The 13,842-nt window shown below is 28.9% G+C and overlaps 1 long non-coding RNA gene across 3 annotated transcripts; it reads left to right on the top strand.

Moving 5' to 3' along the window:
* The first annotated feature begins 2,106 nt into the window (after positions 1-2,106).
* On the top strand, positions 2,107-8,787 carry LOC114124977 (uncharacterized). 3 transcript variants are annotated; one of them, XR_007603471.1, is made up of 6 exons: positions 2,111-2,359; positions 2,582-2,666; positions 5,281-5,431; positions 5,563-5,655; positions 5,734-5,834; positions 8,141-8,787. It is a non-coding gene; the product is annotated as an uncharacterized LOC114124977 (long non-coding RNA). The 3 variants fall into 3 exon arrangements; XR_007603462.1 differs by lacking the exon at positions 8,141-8,787 and having other exon boundaries at positions 2,107-2,359; positions 5,281-5,476; positions 5,734-6,639; XR_007603453.1 differs by lacking the exon at positions 8,141-8,787 and having other exon boundaries at positions 2,110-2,359; positions 5,734-6,639.
* The last annotated feature ends 5,055 nt before the right edge of the window (positions 8,788-13,842 follow it).

Genomic DNA, 13,842 nt, shown 5'->3' with positions numbered 1-13,842 from the left:
CCATTTTTTTTTTTTTTTTTTTTTAATATATTATATTTATACAATTTTACTATTAAAACCATAAGTATCCATTAACAATGTTTACTAAACACTAAGGCGAATCACTTAATTTTTACAGCTTAATATTGTCCTAATTTTGTTTATACCATTCATTTTATATCGTTCTGTTTGCTACAATCTAGGGTTTCACTATTGAAGTATAATTTCAATTTTAGTCCGTAGGTACGTACTTTGTTCATTTAAGAAATTTGCTCTAGGCACTGAAAATCCTTGGCTTTGTAGTTTTTATTAAAAATTGCTTGCAATTTAAACTTACTACCTTTCTTATAAAACCCTTTACTGCACTCTCTTCAAACCTTTACTAGAGGATGATTCTATAATTTGGAATCCATATTTCTCTTATGACTGACATATAATTATACATAGAGAATATTTTTTTCACGAAGCTTCTTTCATTCTAAATATCAAATGTCCACCCCATGGTCCATGACTACACACCAGTAAATCAAATGCTGGGTTTACCTAATCTCGCGGATCGACAACTTTCAGCTAAACGTATATTTCTTTCAACATTTCGGTCTAACTCTTTTGATTTCCAGAGTCTACTTACGGAAGTGAGCTTCAGAGTTCCTATACGTTCAACCAGAAACACTGCTTATTTTTGTATTCCTTTATCTTCCACAGTATCGATTTAATTATACATAAATACTATAGGTATCTATCTTACCTATATGTAGTATATCAATTGCCAACAATAATCACTTTAGAGTTTATACCTATACTTCGAAAAATGTAACAAAAATACCGTTGTATATACTAAATATATACGTTACTTTTAAAAATATATCTAATTTAATTATTCACTAAAGTTCCCTTGGTATTTTAAATTTGCATCTAAGTTTTTTGACATTGAACATCCTTAATACAGCTACATATTCAAATGTTCTAAGCTACCTTAGATATAAGTACGTTTGCAGTTATAAAAGTGTCCGCTAACTTCAAATATTTTTTCTACAAAAACTCGATCCCTACAAAACCATTTTCAAAAGTTACATTCTTTAAATAATACGATGTAATACGCGGTCGTATATCAATGTGTGGCGGTAGATAGCGTACCTATGCAATACTGAACCCAGAGTCCACATACACTATACAGTCACGAGTACACACCGAATCAACGAGCACATTCTATATGACGTCCTGGTAACAATTATTTAACGATAAGAAATATTTATAACTCGACTACCCACCTATATTACATATTTTCTCTATGTATGTACTATATACAATATACATGTATGCGAATGCAAAAATGCATACTGCAGTAGTGCAGTCATTTTATAGATTATTTTATAGATAGTATAGAATACTGTATATATTATATAGATATGCTACCAAGACGAGTATTTTGAGCTTGAGACATAAACTAACTTGTGTTGTATAAAATATGGTGACCAGACATACTCTTTTTTGTAGTACAGAACTTTTTTATGATGCATTTTCTTGTGTCCTTAACAATATAGTGTTAAGTAGATGAAATAGTACTTTTTGAAAATATTATGGGTTAATATATATATATGATTTTTATAATTTGATTATTAATTTATATTTTATGGTTCGACCTAATGCATTCTAATTGGTTGGTAGTGTGGTAAAATAATTTAAATATTAATTATACTTTAATTTAAGCTTACTTTAATTTACTTAAATTTTAAAATATTTCATCATAAAGTTACACATTAAGATTAAATGAGTTGACATTATAATTTAAATTAATTCATTTTTATAATTGATAATAACAATAAAAAAAAAAATAGAGAAGGTAATCATTGGGGCTCGGATTTTTAAGCATATGTTTTCTATTTATATATGAGATAGAAATCTAATTTTTGTTCATAAATTCGTTTCACGTCATTCTGATTCCAAATAAATCAATTTATTTCTGCTTTTTTTTGTGTAAATGCTTTTTTGCTTTTTTTAAATTATTACAGCTGTGAATTTTTTGTATGTTTAATATGCTATTGCAATCAAAAAAAATAACTAATATGAAAAACATAAAAACCCAGAATTCGGATATTGGATTATTATTGTTTTCGTTATCGGCTTGTTTATTAAATGTATTAAAGGTATAGATAATCGATCTACATATTATAACCTGCAGTACCTATACGGTCAGTATGCCTATAACATCGATATTGACCATTTCAAAATTTAAGATTTAGTGTTTTAATTTGAAACCTTTTGTAGAGAATATGTACCGATCACTTCAGTGGATGTAGACAGTTCGTTTTCAATGTACAAACATATTCTGTCAAACAATAGAGTCAGTTTCACTACTTCAAACCTAAGGAAATACACGGTAATTAATAATTTTTTTAATTTATATTAATATTTCAATTTTAGATTCTGAGCGGAGTAAGAAATGTATTTTTATTCATTTTTATAACTAGTTCATGTTAATTTTTGGTCATGCTTTTTTTTAAAATAAGCTTATTTTTTGTTTTTTTAAGTTGGTTTTTGTGCTTTAAAATCACAGCCCTAGTAATCACTAATGAGATTAAAATAAAAACAATTTTTATAGAAGGACCTATGGACAAAATGGGTAGAATAATATACGCATTGGACAATTACTACAGAAGAGGAGCTAATCAGCTAAGTTATAAAATGTACTTTTTTTAAACTTTTATACATGGTCATCATAAGTATAAAATCATAACAAAACCATACCTTAAACAACTGTTATTTAAACATTGGAAAATGGATACTTGATACCAATGATATAAAAAAAATATTGTTCATTATTATAATCAATGTGCAAAAATAAAATTAATATTACTGATTTTGAGGGGTTTATAACCATGCACAGCATACGACCACTATAACCACCATCGCTCTTCTCACAAGTACATTTTAGAGTCTTTCGCGAGCACCTTACTCTCCCGTGCTTCATCTGTACCTCATATCATACTACGAACTTGGTCCGTTTAACCATTCAATCCACTGTATGGATGCATCTTAGTTTTTACCAATAGGCAACGAACACCCTTCTGACTTAATGTAAATACTTATCATTTTTAGATTAAATCTTGTTATTAGTAATTAAAGTTAAGTTAAGTACATCATTGTTAATCTTATATCTCGGTTTGTTCTATACAATAAACAAATAATTTAATATTTATAATGGGCCTACTACCCCATCGGGTAATTAGATATTTAAGAATAATTAAATAATAAAAACAAATATAATATAGGTAAATTATTTTAAATGTTAAATTATTAATAGCAATTTGTGTTACATAATACTTTCAACTTGATAATGGATATAAATATAGAATCTAATTGTAAAATAAAATAACAATTGTATAATTAAATGTATTATTTTCCAAGTCAAGAAATCAATATTATACCGTTTTGATAAAAGCTAGCACAATAATACGTACACTTAAAAGGCATAATTCTTAAAGGGGAATGCGTTATTTTTGATTAAATAAGTAGTAGAATGGAAAATTAAAAAGTGAAGAAATGAAATTACTCCCTCTTCAAACCCACAACCACTACGACCACTGTGTGTGGGACCTAATCAAGGCCACTGATCACTGGTAACATCGAACAAAGTATAACAAGTAATAAGTATTTTAATAATAATATTATATTATATTAATTCTATATTAAGCAGAGTATAATAATAATGTTGCGCTAGAATTACTAACTTATTTGAACCGACGAACATCGGTGGTGAAGAATAAACGATAAACGAATTGACGTTGGCGTTTTTGATCTTAAAAGCGGTGGGCGAGTTGAGAGTTATACATATATATATATATATATAATAATATGTTTGAACCGACAATATTGTTGTGCGATTATACCGTACAAGGAGATTTTCTTGGCGTTCTATTCTATAATCTGCGAGAACTAGTTTGGCCGAACATATTTTTACGATTTTATGATCTCCAGACGCGATAGTGACTACTGTTTTTGAAACACCGGAATTCGGATATTCAAAAATGATCTTTTTATCGGCATCTGGTGGTTATTATGATAGGAAATTTCGGATATCTTACCGATGCAACAGCCATTATATTATGTATAATATACCATTTTATACATCATCACACATGTTAATACCCACGTTCTGTTAATGTTAGGGTTAGATTTAGATTTTAGATTAAGAGTTGATCATATTATGTAGTACCTACATACTTATATTATTAGGTACGTATTTGGCTTAATAATAATTTATTCACAAAATACAAAATAAACAATTATCAACAAAAATGTATTTCTATAACATCACGGCCTGTGAACAATGGACCATAGTGCATATTGCGAAATTGATTATTTCATACTCTTATCCTAACCAGATTAATTTGTTAAATTTAATTATATAATCATTACATAAATATAATCAGGTTTAGATTTTTTGTTTTAGTAAATTTGTTTATTCGATAAATTTGAAATGTCGTCAGATTACAATGTGTAATTATCTCAATCTATAAATCGGCAAGACTTTATTTTACGTTTGAAATCAATAAACTTTCCTTTTGGCTCAATGTTAACAACAGTGATCTAGTTGTTTTAACTTAGATTTTATTAATTTAATTGATTTTTTTCATTTTATATAGATGTATAATTATAATTGTCAAATAATATATAAAATACACTATAGGGGAAACAAAACCTACGTATCTATGTAAGTTTACAATATGTACTGTAGGTGATAACAGAAATATCTCTTGAAATCTTAACTCTCAGTCAATAGGCAGTCAGCGACCCCGCCACTCGATTGCTCGAACACGTTCGATAAACTTTAATGACGATATTAATATTACATTGTATATATTTGTATTTATTTACAATATTACCTATACCGAAATCTCGCAGTAACGTACTACTTGCGACTTACCATCAGGTGTAATAGCAATAAACTTATATATATATAATAAATAATAATATTATAGGCAAGGTGAATCGTATAAGTTTCATCGCGATGGCATACTGTTGTGACATTTGGACGATTTGCGTCCAGTCGTTTCCGAACAACAACGCCAGTGTATATAGATTTTTTGTATTTGTATTTTTTTTTTTATATAATATAATAATTTTAAATTATTATTTTTCCCCTGATCTCTATGTATATATATATTATACGATCTCACCCGCCGCAACACTGCAACAGTCGTTTTTATACAAATCGATCCATATAGACAAGATATCATAAAATACCATCCGTCCTATTATTTTTGTAAAACAATAATTTATTCATTTTTTTTCCTGCAGGATTTCGTTGCGATTTTCACACAAAATATATAATTTATGCCGTAGCTATAGTTTTAAACGTGAACTCGAACACTTTTAAAATACCAAAAACATTTGTCAATCAATCCAGAACTGTCACACTGCTGTTCCACGTATACGTAATAGCCAATAGGTATACTACACCAGCCGTGACAAAATATGCAGTCATAACATGAATGTGTTTATTTTGAACTATTTACTCGATTAACAACAATATTTTTTAATTTCGATAATGACTATTGATTACGGATATTTTTGTATTAGGTATATTGATGTACAAGTGTACAACAAGCGTGTGCGACTTGGAGCGATATACCATTTATACACGATTCTATAATAGCTATTAATAGCCAATAGGTAAGTCGTAAGTACTTGTAAGTATTATTTGAGTATACGATCGGTGACATTTTTTTTACATAATAATGTCGAATCTAGGTCAATTGCAACCCACCGGATTTTAGGGGAAGCAGACAGTTACCACTTGCAATAGTATTCGGGGACAACCAATAGCTACCTATCACAATATAATATGACAAGTATGTCAATATGTCATGTGACTTTAAAGTTTTAACTAAACTTTTTTTTGATTCATGTAAGATCAAGTTTAGGGATTTTGTATTATATATTTTCAAATCTCAGGTATCAAAATCGAACATTTTATGCATTGTGGTATTGAAAACGGATTTAAACGTCTTAACGTATTTATGGTTTAGATCCTATGAACAACTTTTTTCCGTTTTTTATCTTAAAAAGCTTCGTTGTTGTTGTTGTTGTTGTATATGCAAAAACGTATACTACATTTGTACATTTTTAAAATCAAATGTTGATTAGTAAAGTTGTTAAAAAACCACAAGCAGGTATTTTATTAAGATCTAAACAACTAACAAGACAATACGATGAATCCAAGTTTGTTTTCAAAATCCATATCGTATAATTAAATCGATTAACATTCAGTATATGTACCATGTACGTAAGATATTGAAAATAAGGTTCGTATAGCATGCAAAACAGTGTGTTTCGAATCTCGTAGTGTTGTTTTAAAACGTTCTATCGCTGTACGCTGTTTTTAATAATTGTATTAATCGATGGTAAAATATATCGTTAAAATTGAACACAATAATTTATAATATTCAGATAACAAATTTATAGGTAATAATTAATGTCTATCACTTAGAATTTCAAAATCGACTTAACGAACGACCTTAATGAAAAACACCTATATTAAATGCCCATCATAAATAACTTGTCTGTCAGTCCAACAAAAATAATAAGTACCTATAGTATTGGTAGATATCTACGTCGTAATATAATAACGATTCATTAACCTCCACCGTGGATCGCGATGACGTAGTATTCTGATAACGTTTAGACGTCAATATAATAATAATGGAAATGTACGGTGACGGAAGACAAGTCAAAATACCTTTGCCGTATACGTACACGTCATAATGTATTATATACGAATATAATATGATAATAATAATTATAAAAACAATAATAAAATAATAATAATAGATAGATAGTACCCACTATGTGTAGGTACGGTATATGCATGTGACATTGTGACATTACGATGGTGTAACTGTGTAACCGTTACCTACTTTAAAGTAAGTACTATTATTACACGGCAGTTGGGCATCGTGTTATTTCGCACTAAGATTACTTGGACGACCCATCAAATAGATAACTAGCGACCGGCCTCGTCGTCAGACATAATATGCGTTTCTATACAACAGCTGATATCTTAAATTGTTTCCGTCTCGGAGGCCGTGTTCCTGACCACCAGTTATGAAATAATAGCAGCCGTGTCGTCATAATTTGGCGTCCAGTGCGAAATTAAAAATATTCTTCCCCTCCATTAATTTATTATTTAATATTTTTCTTTTTTGACACCCCCTTAAAATTTATGCCCGGAGCACAGACTCCTACGGCATCACGGCTCTGGCATTAACTATGCGTTTGCCGTTTCCTGGCTCAATATAAACGAGTAGTTAGGGTATATTTTTTACTCAGATTTTTTTATTTTAATCCTCCCGTTCCGTAGATAATAAAGTAATGGCTAGAATACTACTATATTAGCATAATAATTATTATTTCCAACCCGTGACTGGATTTAAAGAAGCTGAGGTGAGCTACACGGCATGCGATAACAACTATATAGTAGCTCTATAGTTACTTATGTTCGATTGATAATTCACCTCAGTTAGCTATCATTCTAACCTCAGAGTCTTGCGCCTTTGATTGAATTTAATTTTATAGTTTTAGATAGTCATGAATTATTCGACTTACTCCGACCTATCCCATTGGTATATTATTCATGGACCATAACCGTTTGATTCAAAGGCATATTTCAACAGTTAATGTTGCCACTCCTACGATGGTCGCACGGTTCTGAGAATATAATATTGATATAATATTATTATCAATACTATTACAAAATCGTAATGATAATATTGATTATGCGTTTCGTATTGAATATTATACAGGTCGAAAACTCGAAATCTGTTGAAAGTAATACCAGACTTGTACATAATTTACAATATTTAAATATCTTACATAGTTACATTACTTAACGTATAATAGTCACTACCACGACGTGTGAGCGCGACTGCGCGAGTGCCCAAAGCAAACGTATGTGTTATGTGTCATGTGTGTAAAACATTATAATATTGTCCGTTCGTTTTCTTCATATGCAATGTTATAAAATTACGTCCTCGACGACATGAGTGATATAATTATTGAGGCCGAAAATGTATGTTCTAATAAACGTGACCCTATCAGTCGCAACTAGATCCACTTTCTTACCAGAAGAGATATTAAAGTTGCATTTTCACTGCTCCAGAGGGTGTCGACAGATACAAAAAAATAAAACTCACGTCATCGCTGTAAAATCAATACATTTATTGCTCCACTCAGAATCTAAAAATTAACAATTCGATCACATGTTCTGTAAAAAATCTAACTAAAAGGAAATGATTTTGTTTATTACAATACATACATCTCTATTACAAAGCTTCAACTTAAACTTTCAACATGATATTTGATCAATGGCCACGGTTTGTCATGAGAGGAAAACGTTTCGCACTAATACTACTAGGTAAATACTAATACCACTTTTAAAACGTCATAAAAAAAATGTACATTTCCTTTACATTATTTTTTCTAAAAATTGCTTTGTTATTTAGGTTTATTGTTAAAGTAAAAGAATATTTCTAAAACATGTCATTATGTATAAAATATTCTCTAACGTCTATCTGCATTTTTATGCAAAATAAAATATTGTATATACATATTTTGTCGTAGAATGATACTTCGACAAACCTCACCCGAGTGATATTGCATATTACAGCCTCACTAAAAAAAGTGAAAAAACTATAAAAATCTTGTCCCTATAGTTACAAGCTAATATGTGTTAATAACACAATAATCGTCGTGATTTAATTTTAATTTAATTTAATTTTGCTCCACACAAATCGCAATAATAAAATATCGTACATGATAATACATAATATATTATATTCGTATAATATATTGTGCCAAATCCCAAAGAATATTTTGAATTATTTATATCGCGGCTAGGCGATAATAACAATCAACCTAAATAAATAAAAATCAGCGGAATCTCTGCCACTCAATCATTGCGAACCGACATGGCATCGTTGCGCAAATCGTATATTATTCTTACTTATTATTGCTCCCCTACCGGTGCTGTCTACACTGTGTACAATAATATTATTATTATATGTGCCGTGTCGTAATAATTGTCCGTCGTGTGTGTGTGTGTATAATATAGGCAGGCAGGCAGCAGTTGTAAATACTAAATTGTAATAAACTGTAATAACCACGTCAGTACGGTCACACTCTGCTTATTGCGGTGATGGAAATCTCAATTTTCAGCATGTCATTCGTCTATTATTATACGCATTTACGCACGACTATTAATATGTATTCGTATGTATACGTAGATGCGATATGTTCGACTATCGTCAGTACGTATAATATAAATTATAATAATGATATACCTATTACCTACGGATTAGTGTATATTTTTATGTTTTACTCGAGATCGTCTTGACTCTCGAAAGTCGAATTTATTCGATATTTTCCGTTACCGGTTCGGAATCCGAAATTATTATTACTACTCAGTACCCACCGTCCGCCCGTTAAATTTTACCAACGGTAAATACGAAAGTTACGTTAGTCAACGATTTTGGATTTTTCACGTTTCCTATGTGGACACTAAACCTACCCAATGTTTCAACTATAGGGGTGCAAAAGGGTCTTAAGCGCCCCCCTAGTGCAAATTTAGCACCTCTTATTTTTTTTGTACCCAACTATTATTGTCTTAGTGAAATACCCCGAAAACTCGGAAAATTATGTCGATTTAAAATGTGTAATATATATATATCTATTCAATATTATGATTATGAAATTAAAAAGTCACTCGATTTTTCTGAAAAATTAACAGTTTTAGCACCCCGTGTTTTAGAGGTCTAGTTGCACCCATGTGGTACCTATGCGACAATGTTCATGGGCATTTGATCGTAATATTTTATCGACTACATTGTTATAGTGTAGTATCGTATTGTTATTAACCAATTATAGATAACACGACGAGTAACGACGAACTGTATCGAGCTAGCAATATTAGAATATTGATTACATCCGCTCCAAAGGGTCAAAAATCATTGGATAAAGTCTACGCAGTACACAATATGACATATAAGTGTATTCCTTATGTTATATAGCCCAGAGGCGGCGCCTATTGTACAAACATTATTATACAAACACAAAGAATGACTAATATTATTCTTAGAAACTGGTATTACGGTAATAACAATGTAATATAATAGGTACCGCAATAATATTAGTGAACAAGAATAATATCGTACATTGGACACTGTAATATTACGTTATTTTACTATTGTAAAATAGGAATTTCGTTTTTATTTGCTTTCCGCCACCGCGTTCCGTGCGATTTTTAAATTTATAATGACAACGCCTACAGACTTAATTGTAATTATGATATTAGAATATTTTACGTTTCTGTTGTATTTATACTTAATATTATATTATTATATCCACCGAGTGTAGGCGGAACTCGACGAATCGATGACGGCGATGAACCGCGTAGTGCACACACGTCTTTATAGGCGTACGGTTTTTAGAGTAGATATCCACTTTACACTGTATTATACTGTTACTATAATTCTCTATTATTTTATTGTTGTTTATTACAGAACGACGCCATAAAGGTTTGTATGCCCATGTCCCACAATACTATACATTATAGTATTTTTATATTAATTCCGCCGATACCTATGTAGAACGCCTACGCGAGGACAGGACAGACTTATCGAAAATTTGTTTTCCGTGGAAAATCTTGTATTCAGCCAAAATCCCTACGTTGTAATAACGACATTATGACGTACACGGTATACGATATCGTTATTCATTACTGCCCACCGGCGACCGATCGAAGCGTAAAAAAAAGTAAAAACCATTCCGACCGGGAGCGCAGAAGCGATAATGCGGCGCACTCTGTGCGAGGAAACACACGTTATTATAATGGTAGCTGCTACTATAACAATAATGTTATTATGCTTGCCAATTGCCATGCTATACCTACTATACTTTCATAATATTTTTTATGATTTTTATACTATTATATTTTATTGCAACGGACGATACAAAGTATAAATGCTGAAACGCAAGCGTAAAATAATTTTCATTTTTAAAAACACCTGTCATCGGGTTTAAACGTAATTAATAATTGTTAATATAATTACTATATGCGTTATACGGTCCAACTATACGTTCTCTATATACGTGTTGTACATTTGTATAATTGTATCTACCAATAGTATACGTCTAAACCTACGTCTGTATTCATGAATATGTATTTTATTAGTAGTTATAGGGCCTAGGTATTATTATTATATGTATTAACTATGATTATTAAAAATATAATTTAGTAATATCATTATTATATTAGTTGTACGTTTGTACAGCAGTACAACAGCACTTGAGTTATTGAACAATTTGAGATGTTTAGTCACTTTGAATTTTAAATAACAATAACAATAATAATAAATATCTGGCAATACTTTAATAGTTCATTTTAAAATACACGAAAAAGAGTTTTAAACATAATTTATTATTTAATTTGAAACGAGACAATGGCTGATTATCTGATTTTAATCATTAGGCATATTATTAATAATTCTATTGGAATAAAAACAATAAACAATTTGATAGAAAATGTCCTTAACGACCGTACCTACCTATTCAAAAATATGATGACCTCCACTTCTATAATTAGGTTTTGAAAACTATATTCTAAACAAAATGTTAATTTACGATCAAAATAAAAAAAATACATAAATAAATACTAAATGCTTAAAGAATATAATAATACATATATAATGCAAGTGTGTACCACTATTATTGGAAATTTACTTGTTGTAATTTTTTTAATAATACATTTTTTTCCAGTGAAATATTCGAGTTTAGAATAACAACAAAATTATATAAAACGAAAATATAAGGTCGCTATTTTAATTTTAATTGTATAAATGTATTTGTTATTATTTAAATAACAAATCCAAACCATATTTTGTAAACAATAACTATAAGAAAATAAATATTTTAAATGTTTTGATTTAATAAAAGAGAATGTTTTGGTTTTTAACAGCAATTTAGTATGGTTATTAGTGATAACTTATCACTAAATATCACTTATTTTTAACACATGTGTCAAATATTACAAAACAATATCTATGGCTCAAAATTTTAAACGCTTTGAAATAATTATTTTCATTTGTTGTATATTATATTATAAATTATAATTCAGTTTATCGACTAAAGACGTAGGATAATAGTGTACAGTGAACGTACATTGATCTAAAAGTAATTACTTAATTATTAAATCAAAGAATTCTAAATTACTTATTAGTTAAACTGACGTTTCTTATTATAATAGAATGTCCCTAAATATATGCTTAAAATGTTACAGTAAATTGCTTGAATTACGTTCTTAAAATTATATTGATAGCAATAGTTGTTCTCTATTATGCTAGTTAGTTATGCTAATATAAAAAATTAAATGATATGATCACATCGTTGAAGATGGTAAAAACACAATAAAGAAATCGAGTAGAATACATAACTGTATATTGACTGAATAAGTATCTCGCATTAATTTATTAAAATAAAAATTATAGTTAGGTTTGAAAAAATATTAGCTTTGAAATATTATATTTAAAAAATAAAACATTTTTATGTTATTGTTTGTAAATTGCATAATATTATTATTGATTATTGATATGAAAAAAAAAAGACATGTAGACAAAATTACTAACTGATTACTAGGAAACTGTTTTTAGTTTCTTACAGATAACTCATAATTATGTTATGTGTGTTTTTTTTTACTTAACATCGCTTTCTTGTCGCGTTTAAACAAAATTATAATTAAACCTATGTTTATTATCTATCATTCATGACTACACTGAATTAATGACATCATAGCTTAAACACCTATATGTTTTTGAATAAAAGAAAAGAAATTTGTTGTTGAGTTATGCATAAAAAATGGATATTTGAACACTACTCGTTTTTAAACATTTAATTTTTAAATAAAATTTAGAGTAGAATCATATTTTTATGAGTACGCGTAAAACAGGGTTTTTATTGTACAGTTAGTGACCTCAATACACCTGCTCCTGATGGTCGGTAATGGTATCGCATATGGATAGGGTTGCGATGATTATAGGAACCTATAAGAGTCCCGCACTCCCGCAGACAGCATTATTCAATGCGTATGGTTTCTTTATTCAATGTCTGCAACAATAGGATGTGTAGATGTGTTTTTATATACATTCCATTTTTCATCAAATTCCTTATTTCAGAATAAGGGTCATGTAGAGTCTTAAACATAGTCCTACACTTATAACCATGATATAAATTATATGATATATATAATATACATATTATATAGATTATAGGTACCTACCATATTATATCATATAATTTATTTAAAAGGCATACATTTTTATAGTTAAATTTGATCAACAAAATGAATAGGTTATATACTAAATACCATTTAAAGTATCACGTCTTAAATAATTTATAAAACAAATAATATTAAAAATGTAATTTTCACAACTAGGTAGGTATATTGAATGTTCATCATTCTTATTTTAATATCTTTAAAAGTTATATCGTTATGATGATTTATGGTAATTAACAAGTATATATTAATTATTTATTGACTAATAACTAATAAGTAATAATTATAACATGAAGTTAAATAAATAGTATTTTTAAAGTATTTTAGAACTTTACTTAAATATCTATTTTGAAAATGTTATTGTGCAGTATAGTAAACAATATCATAATACGTAAACGTCGTAAACAATATGATAACATTCCTTTAGAAATTATTTTTTTAATTACATCAAAAAATCTATAAAACCAGTATTTTTATCATTTAATTGCTCAATTCCGCAAGTTTGAAATGCAATTTTTATAAAAAAAAATGTATAT

This window comes from Aphis gossypii, chromosome 1, assembly GCF_020184175.1.
Source record: "Aphis gossypii isolate Hap1 chromosome 1, ASM2018417v2, whole genome shotgun sequence".
Classification (NCBI taxonomy): Eukaryota; Metazoa; Arthropoda; class Insecta; order Hemiptera; family Aphididae; genus Aphis; species Aphis gossypii.
Note: the sequence above shows the minus strand (reverse complement) of the source record. Positions and strands in the feature narration are given on the sequence as shown.